General features: G+C 42.7%; 1 protein-coding gene across 2 annotated transcripts in view; it reads left to right on the forward strand.

Annotated features, from left to right (window-relative positions):
• The first annotated feature begins 424 nt into the window (after positions 1–424).
• Positions 425–20,449, forward strand: part of gnb1a (guanine nucleotide binding protein (G protein), beta polypeptide 1a) — a 42,681-nt gene continuing 22,656 nt past the window's right edge. For both annotated transcript variants that reach the window (XM_060931649.1, XM_060931650.1), the window contains exon 1: positions 425–956. The gene's annotated coding sequence lies outside the window, so the exon portion shown is untranslated. The remainder of the gene's footprint in view (positions 957–20,449) is intronic.

The following is a 20,449-nucleotide window of genomic DNA, read 5'->3' on the forward strand; positions in this document are numbered from 1 at the left end:
TACAATCATGTTAGCACAGCTGAAAACAGTTGAGCTCTTTAGAGAAGCTATAAAACTGACCTTCCTTTGAGCAGATTGAGTTTCTGGAGCATCACATTTGTGGGGTCGATTAAATGCTCAAAATGGCCAGAACAATGTCTCGACTATATTTTCTATTCATTTTACAACTTATGGTGGGAAATCAAAGTGTGACTTTTCATGGAAAACACAAAATTGTCTGGGTGACCCCAAACTTTTGAACAGTAGTGTATTATAATAATATTTGGTGTATTTTGTAAGAAGCTTTAGAAAGCCTGTTAATAATGGAGTGAGCGATGTGGAAAGTGCGGATGCTGAAGAGGAAGGTTGGAGCAGTAGCTTTCACTAGCTACAGTCCCCAGATGGGTTGCGCGCGCGTTACGTGATGACGTAGGGCGGAGCGTGGGGTTTCCCAGAGCGAGACGCAGGGTTACCGCGCCCAGCTCTGCCGTTTGATGGCCGGAGGAAGCGCCTGAAAGACCGCGGTGAGGAGAAAGAAAGAAAGGAAGGAAGGAAGAAAGAAAAGTGCAGCGCAGGAGAGAGACAGAACGACCGACAGCGGGGCAGAAAGGGAGGCTACGTTTGGATAGGGGCCGGAGTTAAACAAGTTTGAGTCAACGGCACAAAAAGACGCCTAGCTTCCAACTGATTTTTTTTTTGTGTGCGCGCATGTTGTGTGTGTGTATGCATGAGTGAGTGTATGAGTGTATGTATGTATGTATGAATGAAATGTGTGAATGAATGAGTGTGTGAGAGAGGGAGAGAGAGAAAGAAACGTGCCGGTGTGTCCCCACCGTTTGGCGTATCGAAAGCTGGGTGCGGGGAGTGGCGCTCCTCGGTGAAGCTCGCTAGCTCGACGGAGAGAAACGGGGAACTCTTTATCTCTGCTGTTTCCAGTCAATGCGATATAAACAACGGATTCCCACGACTGAAAACGGGTAAGAGCGCAGCTGTGGACATTTTACTTGACTTGTATTCAAATATTATTTGCATTAGAGAAGGAGAGAGAGGGTGCTAGCTAGTGCTAGCTAGCTAGTCGGCTAATTGAGTTGATTGACTTCCCTGCTTGTGTGACAGGGTGGAGGAAGAGCTGCTAAAGCTAAACTCGCTGACAATGGCAGAGATTTAATGGTGCTCGAGCTGTGTGCGCTTTTCCATGCTGTATTCCGTGGAGAAAGATGGCAGTCCTTTCTAAAATAAAGAAATAAAAAATATATATATCACGGTTATGTGCCTGAAAATTGTTTAACATTCGAGCTTGTCAGCACCTCCTGTGTGAGCTAGCAGGCTAGTGCTGTCTGCACTCAGGAGCACTTTGCATAATCCGGTCTGTCTGTGTGTGTTTTTGTCGTATTACTGTTAGCAGCAGTGGCGACCTTTTTTTTTTTTTTTTTCCTCTTTCGATACTGGAAACATTTGTGGGTGTTTATTATTTTGTGAGAGAGAGAGAGAGAGAAACCTGCGTCCACCATTTGAAGGGTTCCGGTGCGGATAGAGATCCATCTTGGAACCAGGTTGTTTAGCTATTCACGGCCATTCGTGCTCAGGCTACACCTCCATCCTCACACACACACACTGTTTTTGCCTAAATTTTAACTTGGGTATGAGGATTAGAACAAATCAAGGGTTTTGTATGGATGTAGTGGGTCTGAAATGGCTACTTGTGTGCAGGAAGCCCAGTCCTATCACTACCACTAACCACCCCAGATGTGTGTGGTGTTCTGATCCTGTGTTGGTTATTTCCAGTATGGGGATCAGTAGATAGATTTCTGGAAAGGGTTGAAGTCAGGGTGTGTGAAACTGGAATTTGGGAATCCTGTTTTCACCCTTAGTTCCTGAAAGTTCTCGGGTGCACTTGTATATCTTGCTCCTTTAATGCATGCATGACTATTTTGGTATGAAATATAAACTGAGTTTGTTACCATGTGTAGAGTAAATACACACACACACATCACGAGTGTTAAAGATAAGGAGACTGTCATGGTTGGTTCTGTTGTCATTTTACACTTACTTTTAATCTCTGGATCATTTGTATGTATAGATTTAGGATGATGAATAAAAATGGCGTGTGTTGGATGATGCCTGCACCAGCCGGCTTGTGAGTGACTGACAGGGTCTCGGCCCTTTCTCGTTTTATCAGCTTCGCTTTAGGGCTAATGTGTGTGTGTGTGTGTTGTTTTTTGATCAGATCTGCAAGCTCATCAAACACTTTGACCAACCCGGGAATGAGCTGATTGGCTTTTGGGTGATCTCGAAATCTCAGCCCTGGTGGTGGTGTAGAGGAAACAGGGCGGCTTTCTCTGCACCGAGGAACATTGTCGAGCTGAAAAGGAGAGACGTTTGAGCAAAAACAAAAATTTTTCTCAGGAATTTTCCGTTTAAAAATGGAAGACGTGTTGGATTGAACCGGTTTGTCACTGCAGTGTGTGTGTGTCTACTGTGTGAGAGAGGAGTCTGGTGTAATACTGAAGCGCTCCACGCATGCACGCACACCTCTTAGATTAAAAAAAAAACAGCCATTTTGCAATTTGTATCCACACCACCCTTAAACCTTGTCTAAATCTCCGTAACATTTAAGCTCTGGTGTGGTTCACAGCCCTGAATCGCTCCTCCTCGTCCTCTGAATGCCTCTCTGTCTTCTCGACCTCAAGCAGCTGCAACCAACAAGATGGCGTTTGCAGGGATTTTTTTCCCCCCCTCCTTCTTTTCCCTCTGACCAAGCAGCACATTAGCACTGGGCTCTGTGGTTCCATGGAAAAACCATATTCTGATAATGTTTCTCCGGATTAGCTTCCCATGCGGTGGGAAATGGCCTTTGTTTTCGAGCCTGTGTTTAATGGCAGTACATTTAGGGCAACATGGATGAGCGGAGTAACCAGTTGGGGCTTTCACTTTTTATCCATCCATACACTCAGTATTTTTGACTTCCTTTCCTCTTGGTAGTGTATGTGGCGTCAGAAGTCGGATCATATTCAGACATCTGGGCAGTTTCTGAGGAGTTTTTTTTCTTCTCTTTTCTGATGTATTAACGACACCTTAATCACTGTGATGGTGCTCATTCTGCACAGTCTTGTTCTAGTAGGCCAAGTCACACATGACTTGGGTTCTGCACGTTTATACAAGACGTTGTTTGCTTGCTCAGTCACACGCATCCACATCTGTATTGAGAACGTGCAGCACCGTGGCATCCGTGCTTGAAAATAATGCTTCACTTCCAAATTCAGGACTCCTCTAGATGGGTTACATAAAGGCATCATGTTTCTTACAGGCGGTTATCAGTGTCATAGTACTTGGTCATTTCATCTTAGATGATTTTTATTGTTATTATAATAACATCTGTTCCTCTGTTGTGCTTCCAGATGTTAAATCAGCTTTTAGCGAGGAACATATGACCAGCTTGGAATTATCCACCCCATGTAACACCGTGGACGTTAGTTTTAACATCCGTCTCTCTCTCCTCCATTTTCAGTCCTGAATAGGATTAAATTCTTGCTGTCTTTGAACCTCAGCTTTTAGGATTATGGGCTTGGTCATTGATACAGATGATTTGAGCTGTTTTAATATAAAAAAAAAAAAATCCCCCCTTCAGCCATTCCTGCAAGTGGTTTCCACTCTAGGTTATGGACCTCTTTTAGTAGCTTTTGTAATTTGAAAAACTTCTGAATGAAACTCTACACAAATCCATCTGTGAGAGAAATTTCAACAATGAGTGCCATCCAAGTTGAAGTGTCTAGCTCGTATTATGGTACCAAAGGCAGATTTGTTTTCTCTACTTCAGGTTGGGTCTAGCCCTTGTTTCTAGCACTATTTTAATAACTTTAGTGTACAAGATGATGAGAGTAAAAGGTTCACTGCAGTTCTGTAGCCGAATGTCAGTTTGTAGAATGTTAACAGAAACCTTCAATGCGAGCTTGAGGTAATGGGGATATTATTTCTGTTCATTCAGAATATTTAGTTTTGTCATTGCCGTTACAGATTTGTGTCCGTTGAATGAGTTTTGTGTCGTCTTATGGTTTTTTGTCAGTTTTGTGGCTTTTAGATGAGCATCGTAGCAGTGCTGGCACTCTAAGATTTTGATAAAAAGATTTCTGACTTTGGCAGGACTTTTTTTTTTTTTTTTTGTCTTTGCTACGACTTGACTGACTGGTTGCAGTCGCGCTAAATCGGCTGCTGGTGAGCATGTCAGGGTATGCGCTTATTTCAACTCGCGACCAAAGAATTCTTTTTACGATGTGAGACTTCTGTCTGTGACAGTAAAATAGGCATAAGGTCAGTTAAAAGCGTGTCAGCTAGGACGTGGCATTTTGTAATAACGTGATATGAAGCTCATGTGATATGTTGGGCTGAATTGCTGTTCTTGTTGTCAGGGGTCATTGTTTCAGATTGCTGCTTGAATCCTGTACGGATTTCGGCTGCTCTAAAACACCAAATGAACCGTTAGGTTGAACTTGGAGACTTTAAGGTCACTAAACCCTAGGATTGGACCTGATGCTTGTAAAGATCTGGTGGGTATTTTTTGTGTGTGGGTAAGCATGATATCAATGCTCCATTCATTGCTTGAACTCAGATTGCAGACAGTTTTAAGATCTAAAACCTTTTATAGATGTGGTTCTCGTGTTTTTCTTTGCTTCAAGCAAAGTGTAGGGGGGGAATAAAGGGAAATAAAAAAAAAAAACAAAAGCCCCAACAAACTACCAGTTCCCAACCGATTGAAAATGGTCCCAGCAGGCCTCAACCTTACAACGCCCTTTAAAAATCCTTCAGCAGGAAGTTCTTTTTTTGCTTGTGCATGTGTTTCCTGTTAACTATTTTCATGCTTTTGCTTCCATGTTCTTTCTCCTCCCCAGTGTTCCATATGCATGTGTATGTGGAACGTAGGCAGGTGTTTAAGTAAACAAGCGGAGGTGGTGATAGATTTATCAGGTCTAAAAATAAATTTTTTGGTGGGGGGGGTGCTAGAGTTGATCATCTGAGCTTCAAGGCCGAAAGCATTAATTTGAGAAGGTTGCATCTTGAGTTGTAATGGACCTAATTCAGTAATCACATCCTACATGATGTAAGCAAAATCTCTGCCTGCGAGCACAGTTAGAGTTTAGTTTGTACTCTTTGTGGTGTTTCTTTTGATTTTATTTTTTTATTGCAACACACCGGGTGTTTCTCACCATAGATGAAAGTGGGGAGTTGTTTTAAAACACCGTCTCTGCAGTTCTATGGTGGAATAGTGGTCTAGAGAAACCTTTCAAAGCAAGAAGCTGACTCTGCAGTCGGGTTTCATTTAAGTGGAATTACTGTAAAATGTACTTTGATTCTTTAGTGGTGAGATGGAGGGTTTTTTTTTGTGCGCTACATCTGGAAATTTCATGGGGAATGTCGTATCTGAATGATTTTGTATTTATAACAAGGCATTAAAACATTTCAAAGTGCCAAATATTCAGTAATTCTCTAACATGCGCGCTGGCACCAGGACCGAACGATAAGGAAGGATTTAGCGCGTTAATCATCGCATATTTGGTACAGAGTGTCTAGTCTCGGGCTGTTTTATAGTCCATGTGAACTGTAGGCTGTAGTGCTAGTTTAGCTTGCTCAGTTAGTCCTGGCGTTTGTTCGCAATAATCCTAACTGATTGATATGCAAATGTTCAAACATACAATGAAATTCTTAATTATGTTCGTTGCGCTAACTTGTCTGACTTATTAAGCAGAAACCAATCGTTTTCGTTGACCTTTAGTTCCATTTGATTAAAACTTGGACATAAAACAGCTTAAAATTGCGTAGTTGGGGGCGTCGTGGATGGGGTGCTGTGGATCCGGGGACGCGGGTTCGATTCCGACCCGAGGTCATTTCCCAATCCCCCTCTCCCGCTCGTTTCCTGTTTCTGCACTGTCCTATCCAATAGAGGTGAAAAAAGCCCAAAGAAATATCTTTAAAAAAAAAAAAATTGCGCGGTTGAGGAGTAGGGGTCTTGCTCAGGCACCTAACATTGCAGCTGTGTGGTGTTGGGGTTTGAGCGCACAACCTTCCAGTTATTAGCACAAAGCCTTTACCCCACTGATCCACCACTTTGCCATGCATATTTCAGACTCGGACAGCAGAAATGCATATCCATGGAATGATCACAAGTCTTAAACTGCTGATGTTACAATTATTCAAGATGGTCCAATCGTATACAAAAATGTATTTTCAGGTCATTATCGGTACAATGCATACATCGTTGGTAAGCAGTGCGGTGTCCAGTGCTTAAAGGAGATACACAGACCCTTTATTTTAAAATGCATTTCTGAGTGGATAGTATCTCCATCCTTGACTCTTGTATGCTGCATAAATGGGAATAAAAAAAATACATTTGAGAGTTAAAATCGACTGCAAAGTTAGCATTCAAGCTGCCCTGCTGAGCCAGCCAGCCCTGAGTGCGTGACGTCACAGCGGCACGGTGTGTGTAGTGGTTAGCACTGTCGCCTCACAGCAAGAGGGTCCTGGGTTCGAGCCCAGCGGCCGACGGGGGCCTTTCTGTGTGGAGTTTGCATGTTCTCCCCGTGTCTGCATGGGTTTCCTCCGGGTGCTCTGGTTTCCCCCACAGTCCTAAGACATGCAGTTAAGTTAACATAGGACGGCCTTGGGCTGAATTGCTCAAGAGTGGCGGCGCATACTTGTGCAGCGGCTTTGCTATCATGTGATGAACTAAAATTTCGTTGTACGTTTGTGCAGTGACAATAAAGGCATTCTATTCTATTCAGCAGGAACCGGTTTTAAGGCCGAGTCCTTTGACAGCTATAGACCAAAGTCATATATGAATAATTTATGGTGAAAGTAAGAAATACCGTTACCGACTTGCTCAACTAAGACTGATTTTGACTGAATTGATTATGGGTTGACTCTCATTAAAACAGGATGGGTGTTATAACTTTTATGCCTGTACATGCATGCATTTTCACTGATAAAACGTAAAAGGCTAATTAATCCGATGAACTTATCATATTCTGAAGCAAATTAAATCTTATACCGGTAACTTTAACACACAATACAAGTTAGATGTGTTAATCTAAATGCAGGTAAACAACGTGTTGTATCCAAATGAGAGTTGGAGCTTACCCGTCTGTGTTCTCGCTTCTTGAAGGCCGATCTTGTGGACGGTTGTTTTGAAACAATCTGACTTTCAGTTGTTCGTTCATTCGCTTCTTCCACGCAAGGGTGAGATATTGCTGCTGAGGCAAGTATATCCAGCGGAGAAATCAGACGGCTGGCCCACTTGTTCTCCATACTGAGTGCTCAGGCAATTACTAAAACCCAGGATGGGATGTCACCAGTTTTGGGAACAACCGTGGGGAGGTCACTGCCCAAGCGATATGTCATGTCGTCCTGTTCCGTCCTGGGTTTTAGCAACAATCCTCAGCTCATGCTCCGGGAGAACTGGTGCAACTGAACTAACTTTCCTTTTCTTGTGGTTTTATTTTCCTTTAATTGTTGGTACTGCACCCTCTTTCAATACTTGGCCCATGTTTACATTAGACCGTATCAGCGGATCATCAGATTAACGTTTTTAAAACGATTAGTGTGCACACAGCAACACCAATACACGATTTGCGTGCACACAGCAACACCAATACACGGATACGCTCGGCTCCGCAGGCATCCTGCGCTCCAAATCACTCCGCCCTGAACAGCGAGTGCCCTCTGGAGGGTGCGCACTTCGGCCTTGCGCAGCTCACAGAGCACGCGAGTGAAGTGAACAAGCTGTGATTCGGGACTGAGCCGCTGTGTGTGTGATCCCAGCGCATATCACTTACCACTTGCAAGTGGAAGGATGGCAAGCCTAAAGACAACTACACAATGGGCAGTATTTGCATCAGTATTTTCATACTTTTATACTCTTTAATGAAAGGTGATACAAGGCGGAAGTCCGCGCTGTTTTTCAGCAGTCGCATCACATGACCAACGCCAGCGAATCAGGAAGGTGGATGTCACAGTGACGTTGTCCAATGAGACGCCAGCTAGAGCTCAGCACAGCGTATCCGCGTATTCTGAATGTTTACACAGCACCGGAGCTGACACGATCTGGATTGAATACGTGGACGCTGGCGGATTCCCGTTTCCGGCGTTTCCAGGCGGTTTAATGTAAACGGACAGTGCATCCGCGAAGAAAACGAGACAGATACGGTCTAATGTAAACGTAGCCTTGTAGCCAACACTCCAACAGATCAGAGGTCTCGTATGAGTCTTCAGTAAAATGTGCAGAGCAGAGGAGAGACCACTTCGTAGGCGCCCAATGTGCCCGTGAACTTCTCGCAAAACGCGTCCAAATCTTTGCAGTTTGAACATTCTTGAGCCACGAATGCAACGTAAATCCACCTTCTGTAGTGTTGCTGCACCGCCAGCAACACATCTACATGGCATGGTGATAAATTAGCTCAAAATGGAGGATCGGAGTTGCAGTCAGCTGTGTTTTAGTATAGCGGAAATGGCGACGGGACCGATAGCCTTCCTGCTATGACATCACAGATGTCAAGGTCATTCACTTGACTGCTACCTATATGAATAATTTTAATCATAAAAATTACTATATTAGATGTGTTTATGCTTAAAACTACTCCTGTGCCGTTCTTGATGTCTCAAGGCGTTTATAAACAAAAATTGAGGCCATGGCTCTGCGTATCTGCTTTAACCAGAATGAAAAAACTAAAATGGAGTGTGGGAGAAGTTGAAAATGAAGCAGATTTCATCGTCGTCCTGTCCTATTTCTTCCACCAAACTGTACATTTCATGCACTTTTAAGATGTGACTTTTCTCAATGATCATTTTTTTTCCCTTTACACTAGTAAAAGATGTAAGAAAACCCTTAACCAAGCAAGCTGTACTTAGCGTTTATGCCGGTCTGAGTGGTTTTGCATAAAACTGTCCTCACTTTTCCTGTTACTGGGTGCACGCTCCATTCCGATTTTGAATATCCAAATTTAATGGCAATGGGGAAAGGGTTTTGCATACTGTGGTGTAAACCTGTTGCAATTTTTGCATTCAGTGCCACAGGTGTTTTTGAATAAAGGTTTGACTTGCTGTTTACATTCATAAGCCTGAGGGACAAAGATAAATACACGTACGTGTTGCCAAGTCTCCTTCCCCTGTTATTTTGCTTCCCTTAGTTTAGAAGCAGAAGAACTAACTCCAAAACGAGACGATCCTTAAATAAAATTAAGATGAGCTTTGAGTCATGCAGTAGTTTTGCTCGGTAGCGCCTCAGAAACGTTGTGAAGGGAGTTGGTGTGTTCGTGTAGTTAGAGATGAATGTGTGTCTGGCTTTGGGCAAGCTGTTTCACTTTTTCATGATTGTGTGCGCTAGAGCCAAAAAGTTTCTCGTAGGATCCTATATTTTCTATTAAGTACAATCTGGGCCTTGAGTGGTAGACATGCTGCATCTGGAAGAGTCTTTCACATTTTTAATCTTTGCTAGTGTTGGCATTTTAAGTGAGTGTCTCAGGACCAGGGTACAGACAACACGAGCGTTATCCAGAGGAACCAGTTTAGCTGGAGGCATCACGCCACGGGCATTGGAATGACGAGTGAGTTTGCTCTTTACGCTCAGACTCTTGTTTAGCAGCAAGGCAAGCATACCTTTAAGCAGCTTTGGCAAACTATCAAGATGACACACCACTTAATGCATCGTGTTCATTATCAAGTGTAGCGTCGACAAACCTTACGGAAGATCATTGCGTTTTCATTTTTCTTTTAAGATTTTTTTTTGGGGCTTTTTCCACCTTTTATTGGATAGGACAGTGTAGAGACAGGAAAAACGAGCGGGAGAGAGACAGGGAGGAATCGGGAAGTGACCTCGGGTCGGAATCGAACCCGGGTCCCCGGATTTATGGTATGGCGCCTTATCCACCTGAGCCACGACGCCTCCGCGTTTTCATATTTTTAGACTTTTAATGGGCTATGTGCAAGTAATCCACCTAATTCTTTTTCTGCAGCGTACAAAACATTTTCCTTTTTTATATTGGCATTTCTGTATAAATAAAACCACAATCCTTCTGAAGTCTTTATCAGTTAAAAGCTCCTCGTCATATTGCCGTTTTCTCTTCTCTTACCGTTCTGCATGTGACCCACATAAACCCTCTGTGGCACTTACTCCCAACTTACTCCTTAGATATTAAGGTCTATTAATAATTTCCATGTCAAAAGTTCAGTTGGTAAATGAAGTCTTGCACTTAAAAATGACCGTTTATATTTGGAAAAGGATGAATAGCACGGGCTGCCCCTCCCAAGGTCTTTTGATTTGCCCTTAACTTGCAGTCTGAATTGCTGGATGTAAAGCTTGAAAGGGAGGGGCACAAACAAACGAACGCTTTCTGTCTACTACAGTTTGTGTTGGAGATGTTGCAGAGAATAAATTTAAAATCTAAAAGCGCTTTTTATTCATTGAGAACTTGTTGGGTAGCGCTGACCAAGCACACTGACGGACGGTTTTATAATCGCTTTTCACAAATGGACAAATCCAGTAAACCATTCGCTTGAGCGCTTTATTTTTAATAAGTACAAAATGCTAATGGCGTTAAATGTGGCCCACAAGCCCTGAAACCAGTGATTTTTAGTGCCTCTTCTCTTTTTAAAGGCAGATGCTGCTTGTTGAATGCAGATATGACGTGGACAGCTTTGACGGGGTGGCTAAATGCTGAGGGTCTGTGTGCTTCGGGCTTCAAGGGTTGGTTTTATTTTCCACAACTTGCCTTCGGAAAGCATGTACTTCGTTCAAAATTGCAAGAATCCTGTTTAATGGGGAAAGAGGAATTGATTAATGATTGATCACTATCGTGCGCAGAGGATGCAGGACACGGTCTCTTCAGATATTCTCTTTTGTTTGACTGGCTCCTGCATCAGTGATTTCAAGGCTCGTCTTGTAGCTATTGGTAGGGTTGGTAAGTTTGTCCACCATCTCATGCAGCATGAAATCTACACACACACACTGTCCATTTTTGGTTTGCTCCAATAGCCCACTTAGAACTGAGCTGTCCTGGTTCCTCAGAATTGAACATGGACCGATTAATCTGTGTGAGCATGTTCTCCCTTTTGTAGTGTTTGGCACAAGGACTAGGGTTGTTATGATTTCAGAATTTGGACTTCAGTGCCAAGAACAGATGCGGTATAGAGACTATTGATACCAAAACGGCACTTTGTCAGTCGATGAAAGTATGACTTCGATTTTAAGCTCTTTTGTAAATTAAATAAACCAACTAACTATATAAGTAAAAGATGGTTTTGTTCTGAAATCATGAGCATTGTAGCACCGATCAGTCCAGACTCTGGGAGCACATTGTGAATGCTCGGTTTTCTCCATTATTGACTCCAACTTAAGTTAGTTATGGCAGTTCCATTTATAGCCATCAAACTAAACTGAGCAGTTATGAAGCTAAAAATTTCAAGCAATATGTAAAAGTGCAGTTAGCAAAGAAATGTACTTTGCACCATATGTACAGTTAAATAGCATTAGGCCATTATTAAAAAATGTCCTGTTTCCGGTCCACCGGCCGGGTGAGTGGCGTTTGTGCGGTTGAAAATTTTTTTTTTTTTAACGCCGGTTTTTCGACATTTTTTTTCGGGTTCGTAAATCTAAAATCAAACTTGACATTTCCGCATTCCCAGGGCTTTCCACTAAGGCTCATACTAGCCAGCCATGACAAATAAGTAGCCAGCCGGGGGGGAGGAAACACAAAATAAACTACTGTGCACGCAGTTCCCAGGATTAAATGTATTTTCCACAGACCATTTATTTATTCACTTTACTCAAATACAAAGTAAAATGGCAGTAAATCATCTTTTCTTGCGTATTGCATCATGAGGCGTTCCTGGCTTGTAAATCTCTTATTTTCGGTGCATGACACATTCACGCAGCTGAGCATGCTATGAATTAACAACGACAACGGTCTGCAGTGGGGCTACACAATTAAACACTCGGCGAACTTTTCTCCATTTGTGTATGAAAATACACTCCAACCACTCAGTTTGATTTCATTTACAACCAACGGTGTCTCTTGATGTCAGCACGTAATTGAGCGAGAGCAGACTGGTTTACCGGAGACAAAATAAGCGTTATCTCTGCTTCTGTTCCCTCCGACACGCTACTGCCTCCGCCGAGTGCGCGCGCACTCTGAACTGAATCAGCTCTGCGCATGCGCCGTGCGGCACAAAAAAATGGCAGCCACCATGAAGGAAGGAGATCCGGAGTTTTCAAACATTTGCTTAAGTGTGAAATCGCAAAATGGTATTCTAGCGAACAACAAAATAGTAAAGATTCAGAAAAACAAATCATTCAGTGATCATTTTAATAGTGTAATTTCATCCGAACTAGGCCTAACGCTCGATTTAGAACTACAAAAAGTCCATGTGTCGGACATTTTAAGTACCTTTGTAAAAGTTTTGCAAATGTTGCAGTCAGCATTTAAAATGCTAACTTAACGTTCTTGTACAAGTTTCAGTTGATTAAACTGTCATATTATTAAATGTCTGCTTTTGTAATAAAAAAGTACTGAAAGAAAAAGCAAACACAGCATTGTGATTTCTTATCCATCCATATATTTAAAAAAAAAATCCCTCCCTCCCGACTGAATTTTTTTTGCTCACCCGGTGGACAGGAAACGGATTTTTTTTTTTTCAAGGATGGCCTCAGTTCATAATTTCAAGTCACGCTGTTCATGTTTTGAGCACCGATATTTTTTCAGGCACTTAAATTCGCTAGTTATATCTCTGGAGTAAAAACACAGAGCTGTACCATTATAGTAATACCACTGCCAGTAGAGGTCCGAAGGATTTTCTTTTTGAATTTGTTTGGCAGGGGTGGGTTTTCCTCCCCCACCCCCTGGTCCGACTGCTCGTCATCAGCACAGTAAGCCAAAATGTGCCCAAATGCGTCAGCTTGAGCTCATCTTTTCCACTAGTCACTTTGTGTGGCTCACCCATCAGAGCCAAATTAGCATCCACAATTTGACCTAACAATAGGCAGAATATAAGATCAGCTCATACGGTTGGTCTATTTTTAAGAGCCGTGTAGTCTCAGCTTTATAGAATTGAGTTGTTTACTACGTTGTATTGAGAAGGGATGTAACTTTCAGTACCTTGTGCAACTCTACTAAGCACCGTTGCCTTTCCGTGGATTTAAAGCCTTACCCGTGCACAGGGCGGTGGTGTTAACCACTGCGTTTCTGAAAGAGGAAGTAGACAGAATTTAGAAGGTAAAACTAAAGTTGCCCCAGTGCTGATGGTTACAATGAAGCTTGGCACCTGTAAGAAGAGGAGCTCAAACCAATTCTAGAAATTGCTCCAATCTTGGTCCAGAAAAGTACAAGCACTGCACTGCGGCCTCAAAATCCCAGGCCTCCTGAGTCGTCCATCATATTCTGACAGCGCAATATATTGGCACTTCCTTACTGGAGATTTGTTAAATCGTTCTGAAAGTATGCAAATTTTTGGGTCACTGAATATTTTCAGTGATTGATTATAATATTTGTTAAATGTCGCTCTTGGTCATTAATTTTTATACATCACGTGTTAGAATATTTGTGTAGAAGCCTGAGGTTTACATCTCTAGGTTTGTCAAATTTGACTACTTTGTTCTTGTTTTGTGCTGTCTGCTCATTCAAGCCCTGCCCATATGTAATACAGAATTTTTAAAAATGTAGATTTTACCCATTAAAAAAAAAAAACCTCTACAAGAATGGAGTCTTTGAAAGCATCTCCATCTGTATGAATATGCAAAAAGGATTTGAAAATGCACGTGTGAGCATGCCATGACACAAAGGAGTAATAATAAAACAGACTTTTAATTGCAAGCGTTATCAAATTACAGGAAATTATAGGCAGCAAAGTAACAATGCAGTCCTAACACCTTCATAGCAAATGCAAAACCAAGAGCATGTAATGTCGGAGAAACAAAACTAAACATCCACATGCTGGATATTTGGGTTCATGCCCTTATGAGTCAGCTTCCGTCAGGCAGGATCACACAATCCATGCAGCTCTGGAGCCTCTTCTATGCGGTTAATACTTGGCATATATCGCACAGCTGCTTCTTGGATCCATGGTTGATGGTTTCTCTGAGGCGACTGCTGTGTAGAGAACATGGCATGATGTCAAGGTTTGGAGAGCGATCACTCTGCGGGAGGAACGGGTCAAAAGGTACAAAGTGCGATAGTCTGATGACCACAAGGTAGGCACATAACAATTTGCCCAATTTACGATACTGGGGTCATGATTCGATTTCCCTAGTATACTTCTAGACAGATATCTAAATTTTACCAAAAAAGCAACATTTCCCATTCATCAGCTTCAATATTCCAGGCTTAAACATGTCTACCGTATTTTCTGGACTATAGAGCGCACCTGTATATAAGCCGCATCCGCTCTATTTTTTTTAAAAAATTAAAAAAAAGATATACAAGCCGCACCGGGCTATAAGCCGCAGATATCTATGTTGAAAAATTAGATATTTACTGCATGTACAGAACGATTTTGTACTGTAAATGTACATGTATGTACCTGAACAGATTCTTTCCGAACAGTGCCTTTTAACACGGCAGCAACTTTGCTGATTAAAACGGAACAGAACCAAGAGAAAATAACCGGTATTTATTTACCTTCATTTCTCCTGTGTTTGAAACCACAAGTCACTTTAATCATCTTCGCTGGATTTGAAAATAATTACCAGTTAGTAATTTGTCGTGCGTGTTCTATCTGCTAAAGATCTGCTAATTCTTCTTTGCATTGATTTTTCGTCTATCTTATTTTTGATTCTACTTCCGCTTAGAGCACCCCTAGCGGTGGAAGAAAAATCCACAGAATAGCCGCACCTTTGTATAAGCCGCATGGTTCAAAACCTAGGAAAAAAGTAGCGGCTTATAGTCCAGAAAATACGGTATTTGTAGAGTCGATCGTACAACAGCTTTTTCTCATTTTAGATGTTTTTTTGAATGTTTTTGAGACAGAGCCGTAAATTCCGCGTATGGTGAGATTGCATACGTTCCCTCGATTGTATGGTCTTCCACCCTCTGCTGTTTAGATGATACAATTACAGCTAGGAAAAAAAACTATCATGTCGCCTAGTAATCGTGATTCTTCCACCCCAAAAAATTGAAATTTTCCAATTTGTACCACAGTTTCATTGCCTGATTGTTGCATGCCTACCACAAGGGGCTCCTGTTCCATATCTGAACCTTGATGAAAGCACTTACCCTGGCCCTGAGCTTAAAGTGCATATCCTGGACCAATTTAGTGGGTTTTTTTTTTAAATATGAAAGTATGTCCCTTTACACACTCATCCAGAAGGGTAATTTTGCACAAGGCCATCTGTCTCCAGCAGAAGAAAAAAAAAAGTGTCTGGGAAAATCCCAAGGGAGTCTGGAGTCATATTGATCCAGATTCGTGACGTCACATGTGGATCCGCCAGCAGGCTGAGAGCCCTGCATATGATGCTTTGGTCTGTTACATGTTGCCAGTTTTTCTGGGTGCCTTGCACGAAGCGCTCCCATTTCTCTCATTGTTCGGTCTTTTGGAAAACGATGAGTACTAATCCCATCAAGATTGGTGTTGCTACACCCTCCTACGATACATCTGTTAACCATTTTAATAATTACGTGATAACGTTGAAGAAATTTGCAGAAAACCACCAGGTCGTTTTCTCATAAACAAACCAGCGCTGACGTAGGATTCAGAGGGAGGCGTCCCGCACGTGACGTCACGAAAATCAGTGTTTGCCGGGAAATCCAAATGCCAAGTTTTTTCAGAGGCGGACCAATTCGCCTCAAATGCCTTGATTTCAACTGAATTTTTCTGGTATTGCGCAAGGTAAAACAATTGCGCAAAATGTGACAAGTTTAATATAAAATAAGAGAATTACATTGATCTTGCTCCTAAATATACCCAAGATGTGCACTTTAAGAATGATGCTGTTGTAGTAAACGGTTACGTGATGGCAGATTTTATGCTTATTACTATGATATGGATGCAGTTAGCTCTTAGACCAAAATTGGACAACTTGCATGGAGTTTTTGTAAAGATAATACAGTATCCAAAATGGGGTATTTGGTGCTATTCACACATGTTCAACTACTTTGTGGTATGGATGATTCAGCTCGTGGGTGGGAATTTGCTCTAACAAATTATTTTATTTATTTTTTTAAGGTTAATGTATAAGGAATACAGCTGCTGTAAAGTGTTTACACATGCTCTGGATTGGTTAGTGCGAAAGGGGGGGCATGCATTGTACACTTGGGTGAAAAGAGAAGAACAAAGGAGAAAGGAGTGTCAAAACAGCAAGGCTTTTTAAGGAGTGGCTTCCAGGAACTAGCACATCCTCCAGACTTGTGGTCCCATCACACTTTCTGACCCCTTGTGTTTCAATTATGTTTACATGCATGAGCACCTTTAAGCCCCTGGAGAAACGGGCCACATGGAGATAGTCCTGCTGCCTGGCTGCTACGTCAGAGAGAGAGAGAGAGAGAGAGAGAGATGTACAGAGTCTCTAAGAATGAAGGAAAGGGAACGGGAGCCAGGTATCCCTTTTCCACCAAATCAGTTCCAGTGCTGGTGCTGGTTCACAACTCGTTCAACTTGCGAGCCAGCTGAGAACCAGTTTGCTTTTCCATAGCTCGCGGTGCTAAGGGAAGCCACGTCAGGTACGTCGCTACATTTGCATAAACCTTGGCGCGAATATCGAAGCAAAAACAACACGGAAGAAGCAGCAGCAGCAACAACAATAATAATAATAATGGATGACTTCGCGTTTGTACAGCTGCTGCTTCTCGTCGCTTAAAAATGGCGATCTTTCGCGGTCTGGTTATTGTTGTCGGTCTTAACAACTCCGCCCCCCCCGCTGACGTAAGCGGTTCTTTCCTCTGGCCCAGCAAAGAGCTGGTGCTAGCCTGGAACCGGTTTTTCTGGCCCCAGAGCCAGTTCTTTGTCAGTGGAAACAGAAAACCCGGTTCCAAACTAAGCACTGGCCCCGAACCAGCCCTGGAACTGCTTTGGTGGAAAAGGGGCAAGGGTGCTGTTAAATATTGCATAGTTTGTCTTGAGAGCATGGCTGTAAGTGCATGGTCTGTCTAAACACACATGCTTACGGCGGCCATTTAGAGCATCTAAATTTCAGCGCATGCACTTATTCACCCTCTACAGTACATCCCTTAAGTGCCTTATTACCTTGGGCTACAGCCACTGAAGCACTTTTTGTGCATTCGGGTTATGTGGATTAACAAATGCTGTATTGTCAACCTATTCAGGCCTACCCTGAATGTTAAATGAAAGAAAAAAATTATCGTTTCTCGAACAGTGTTTTCAAGGAGTCGGGTTTTGAAGCGTGAAAGGTGTGGTGCTATTTCTCCACTCTCAAACCGTCAGCCTTTCAGAGCAACGTTTCCCAGCCAAAGCCTTTTCTGGTGCTACAATGAACAGAGCACAGGCAGCACTGAAGAATGCAAAGGGATTTTTTTTTTTTTTTAATTTTAGTTTTTTTTTTTGACACCTCAAGCTCAATACTGTCCATATCTATCCCCACACACACACTTATGAGTATTTAGAAAGCCTTGTAACCTTTCTTTTTGTTTTATTTATTTTTTATTCCTACCTACCTACCTGATGGGGTGTCTGTTTGTTGGTTCAGAACATGAGCCATATGTGTACTGCGGCTCACTCCGCCCTACGTTTCCTGTTTGTAACACGTACTCGCACACATTCAGCTGACTTTGTGGTCTTCTGATGTCACTAGGTTGAAGTGTATAAGAACATGGCGCACCAAATTCAAAATACATGCAACGCCTCTGGTGAGTTTCAAACTTAACCAGAAAATATATATAAATAAGGGAACAGTTAGTCCTTACTGCTGTTTTTGTGTGACTCTTTCGTTAATGTAGATGTGGTTCACTGAATGTTTTTGTGAAGTGAAAGTGGCATGGCGTTGGGTGAGTCCTCCCCCCCTTTTTTTTTTTTTGGTCATTTTCCAAAAAAAGTAACTTCTCATCAGGAAGAGTGTGAACTCCAGGGTTCTATTTTCCCCACTATTAATGGCCAAGGCTTTTAGCAGGGTGCAGCGTTTCTACTTCCTGCACTGCAGTTGCAACACAAAAGCCCTCACAGAAGATCTCTGTTAACGCCTTGCATGATGTATTGAAGCACACTTCCTACTGTTGATCACGGCTGAATATTTATCCACCCTTCAGGTCTCCCGCTTTGTAGCTTTTGGATGTGTTGGGTCTTACACGTGTCGACAGGAAGTCTAAAGGATTATTCATTCGCTTTTATGTTCACTTCATTTGCTCAAAAAAAAGGGGGGGTGGGAATCAGGACTTGCAGCTTTTGCTCAGGACGTTTTGGATGATGAGTTAATCCCTTGGAGCTACCCATAAGCCTGTAGGCTAAAGGGAGGGGAGGGGGTCTTAAATTATTAAGCCCCCAGAAGCAGAATCGGGGCACCGTGCTTAATAGATAACTGTTTTTGAGAAGCTATGCTGCAAACTTTTGAATCAGTCATCTAGCCCTCATGACTGAGTTAGCATTTCCTTTCATTTGAACTTGATTTCCGAAGCAAACAGGCCCTGTGTCCGAAATCGCTCCCTACTCGCCTATATAGTGAGGTCGCCATTTTGTAGTGCTGTCCGAATGTAGTGAGGATTATTGCACTCTATATAGTGCACTCAAAGTATCCCACAGTGCATCATGAAAAGTAGTGTACAACCGATGGTCACTAGCCAAGTGGTACATACAATCATGTATTGCGGTCACGCTGGGGGGGGATGGAGAGGAGCAGCCAGTGCAGCAACGGGAGAACGTTATGTATAAATGTAAGTGAATCTCCGTTTGACTTTTGATGATATGCTGAGTATTCTTTAATTTTGTTTCACTGTTTTGAATGTAGTAAACATTACGCCATTATGGCAGAAAGCACGGCTAGCGGTCTGGCACGTTTTAATTGTGCGACAGCAATGATGTAAAATAAAGGCATGACTGAGTAGTGTCTTTTCATGAACTCACTATATAGTCCTCTATATAGTGAGGAGTGAACAAGTGAGTGATTTTGAACACGGAGGGATTTTCTCTGTATTTTGGGTGGTGTAGTGGTTAGCACAGTCGCCTCACAGCAAGAAGGTTCTGGGTTCGAGCCCAGTGGCCAGCAAGGGCCTTTCTGTGTGGAGTTTGCATGTTCTCCACGTGTCTGCGTGGGTTTCCTCCGGGTGTTCTGGTTCCCTCCACAGTCCAAAGACATGCGGTTAGGTTAATATGGGATGGCCTTAAGGCCTCTGCATGCTCTTGCTGCAAGGCTTTCGCAGACAGCTTTTCGCACAGTTGTAATTTATCGTTGAGCAGGGAGTAATAGGCGTGCGCGATGTTATTCACCGCCACAACGCAAGGGGGTGCGAAGTCGCTAGGAGTAGTTGGTGGGTGTGGTTAGTGGAGTGTTTATCCTCCGGTTACTTATAATGACTAGAACTGGAGTCGTATAGATGTACGTACTTCCTCGATCAACCGCTCTTCGTGCTGCTCCATCTTCGCTCGTGTTTTTAAAAATGGCGGTAGTGAAAACAAACCAAACCGGGAAAGTAGGGAAGCGGAAGTGCGTGTACAGCGGATGTAGAGTGGACCAATCAGAGCCCTCTTGTCTGCGAGGCTTCTGTGGTGGTCACAATTTTTGGGAGGTGCGCGCAGAGCGTCTGCGAAGGTGGGGGGGCTACGCAGACGCTATCTGCGACGCCGTCTGCGAGGACTGGGTTGTCAGCATAAATTGGCCTTTAGGCCGAGGTGCCCTTGAGCAAGGCACCTAACTTCCAACTGCTACCTGGGTGCTGGTAGCATGGCTGCCCACTGCTGTGTGTGTGTGTGTGTGTGTGTGTGTGTGTGTGTGTGTGTGTGTGTGTGTGTTCACTGCTTCAGATGGGTTAAATGCAGAGAGGAATTTCACAAGTGTGTAATGAATAAAGTTGTTCTTTCTTTCTTATGTTACAGTTGAATAATGATTCTAAGTAAACCTAACTCCAAAATAACTGACTCTTAATTTTAATTAGAAGGTTTGGCGAATCAGGCTCGTCTGAAGTTTGTCCAGAAGAAAAGGAAACATACGACATTCTCAACTGTGGTTAAAGGTTAATAGACACAGGTTTTCAATTTATGCACATTTGAAACTTTTTATATGTTTTAAACCCTCTGTAATTTTCTTCTGGTCCCAAGAAGTATTGTTAATAAGTAATAATTAAAACGGATCGCGGCGAATTTCTGCTCTGCGATTTTCGTGACCACTCAGCACGTGATGTCATTCAAGACAAACAAATTGCTTGAGTTGAGTCCACTTCCGTTTATTTGCATTGCCGTTTGGCTTGAGTGCATACGTGCATTTGGGAATTTCCAAAGAAAAACCATGCCTTATTGTCGTGCAGTGAACTGTAACAACAGGACTGGTTCGGGAAGA

This window comes from Neoarius graeffei, chromosome 10, assembly GCF_027579695.1.
Source record: "Neoarius graeffei isolate fNeoGra1 chromosome 10, fNeoGra1.pri, whole genome shotgun sequence".
In the NCBI taxonomy this organism is placed as follows: Eukaryota; Metazoa; Chordata; class Actinopteri; order Siluriformes; family Ariidae; genus Neoarius; species Neoarius graeffei.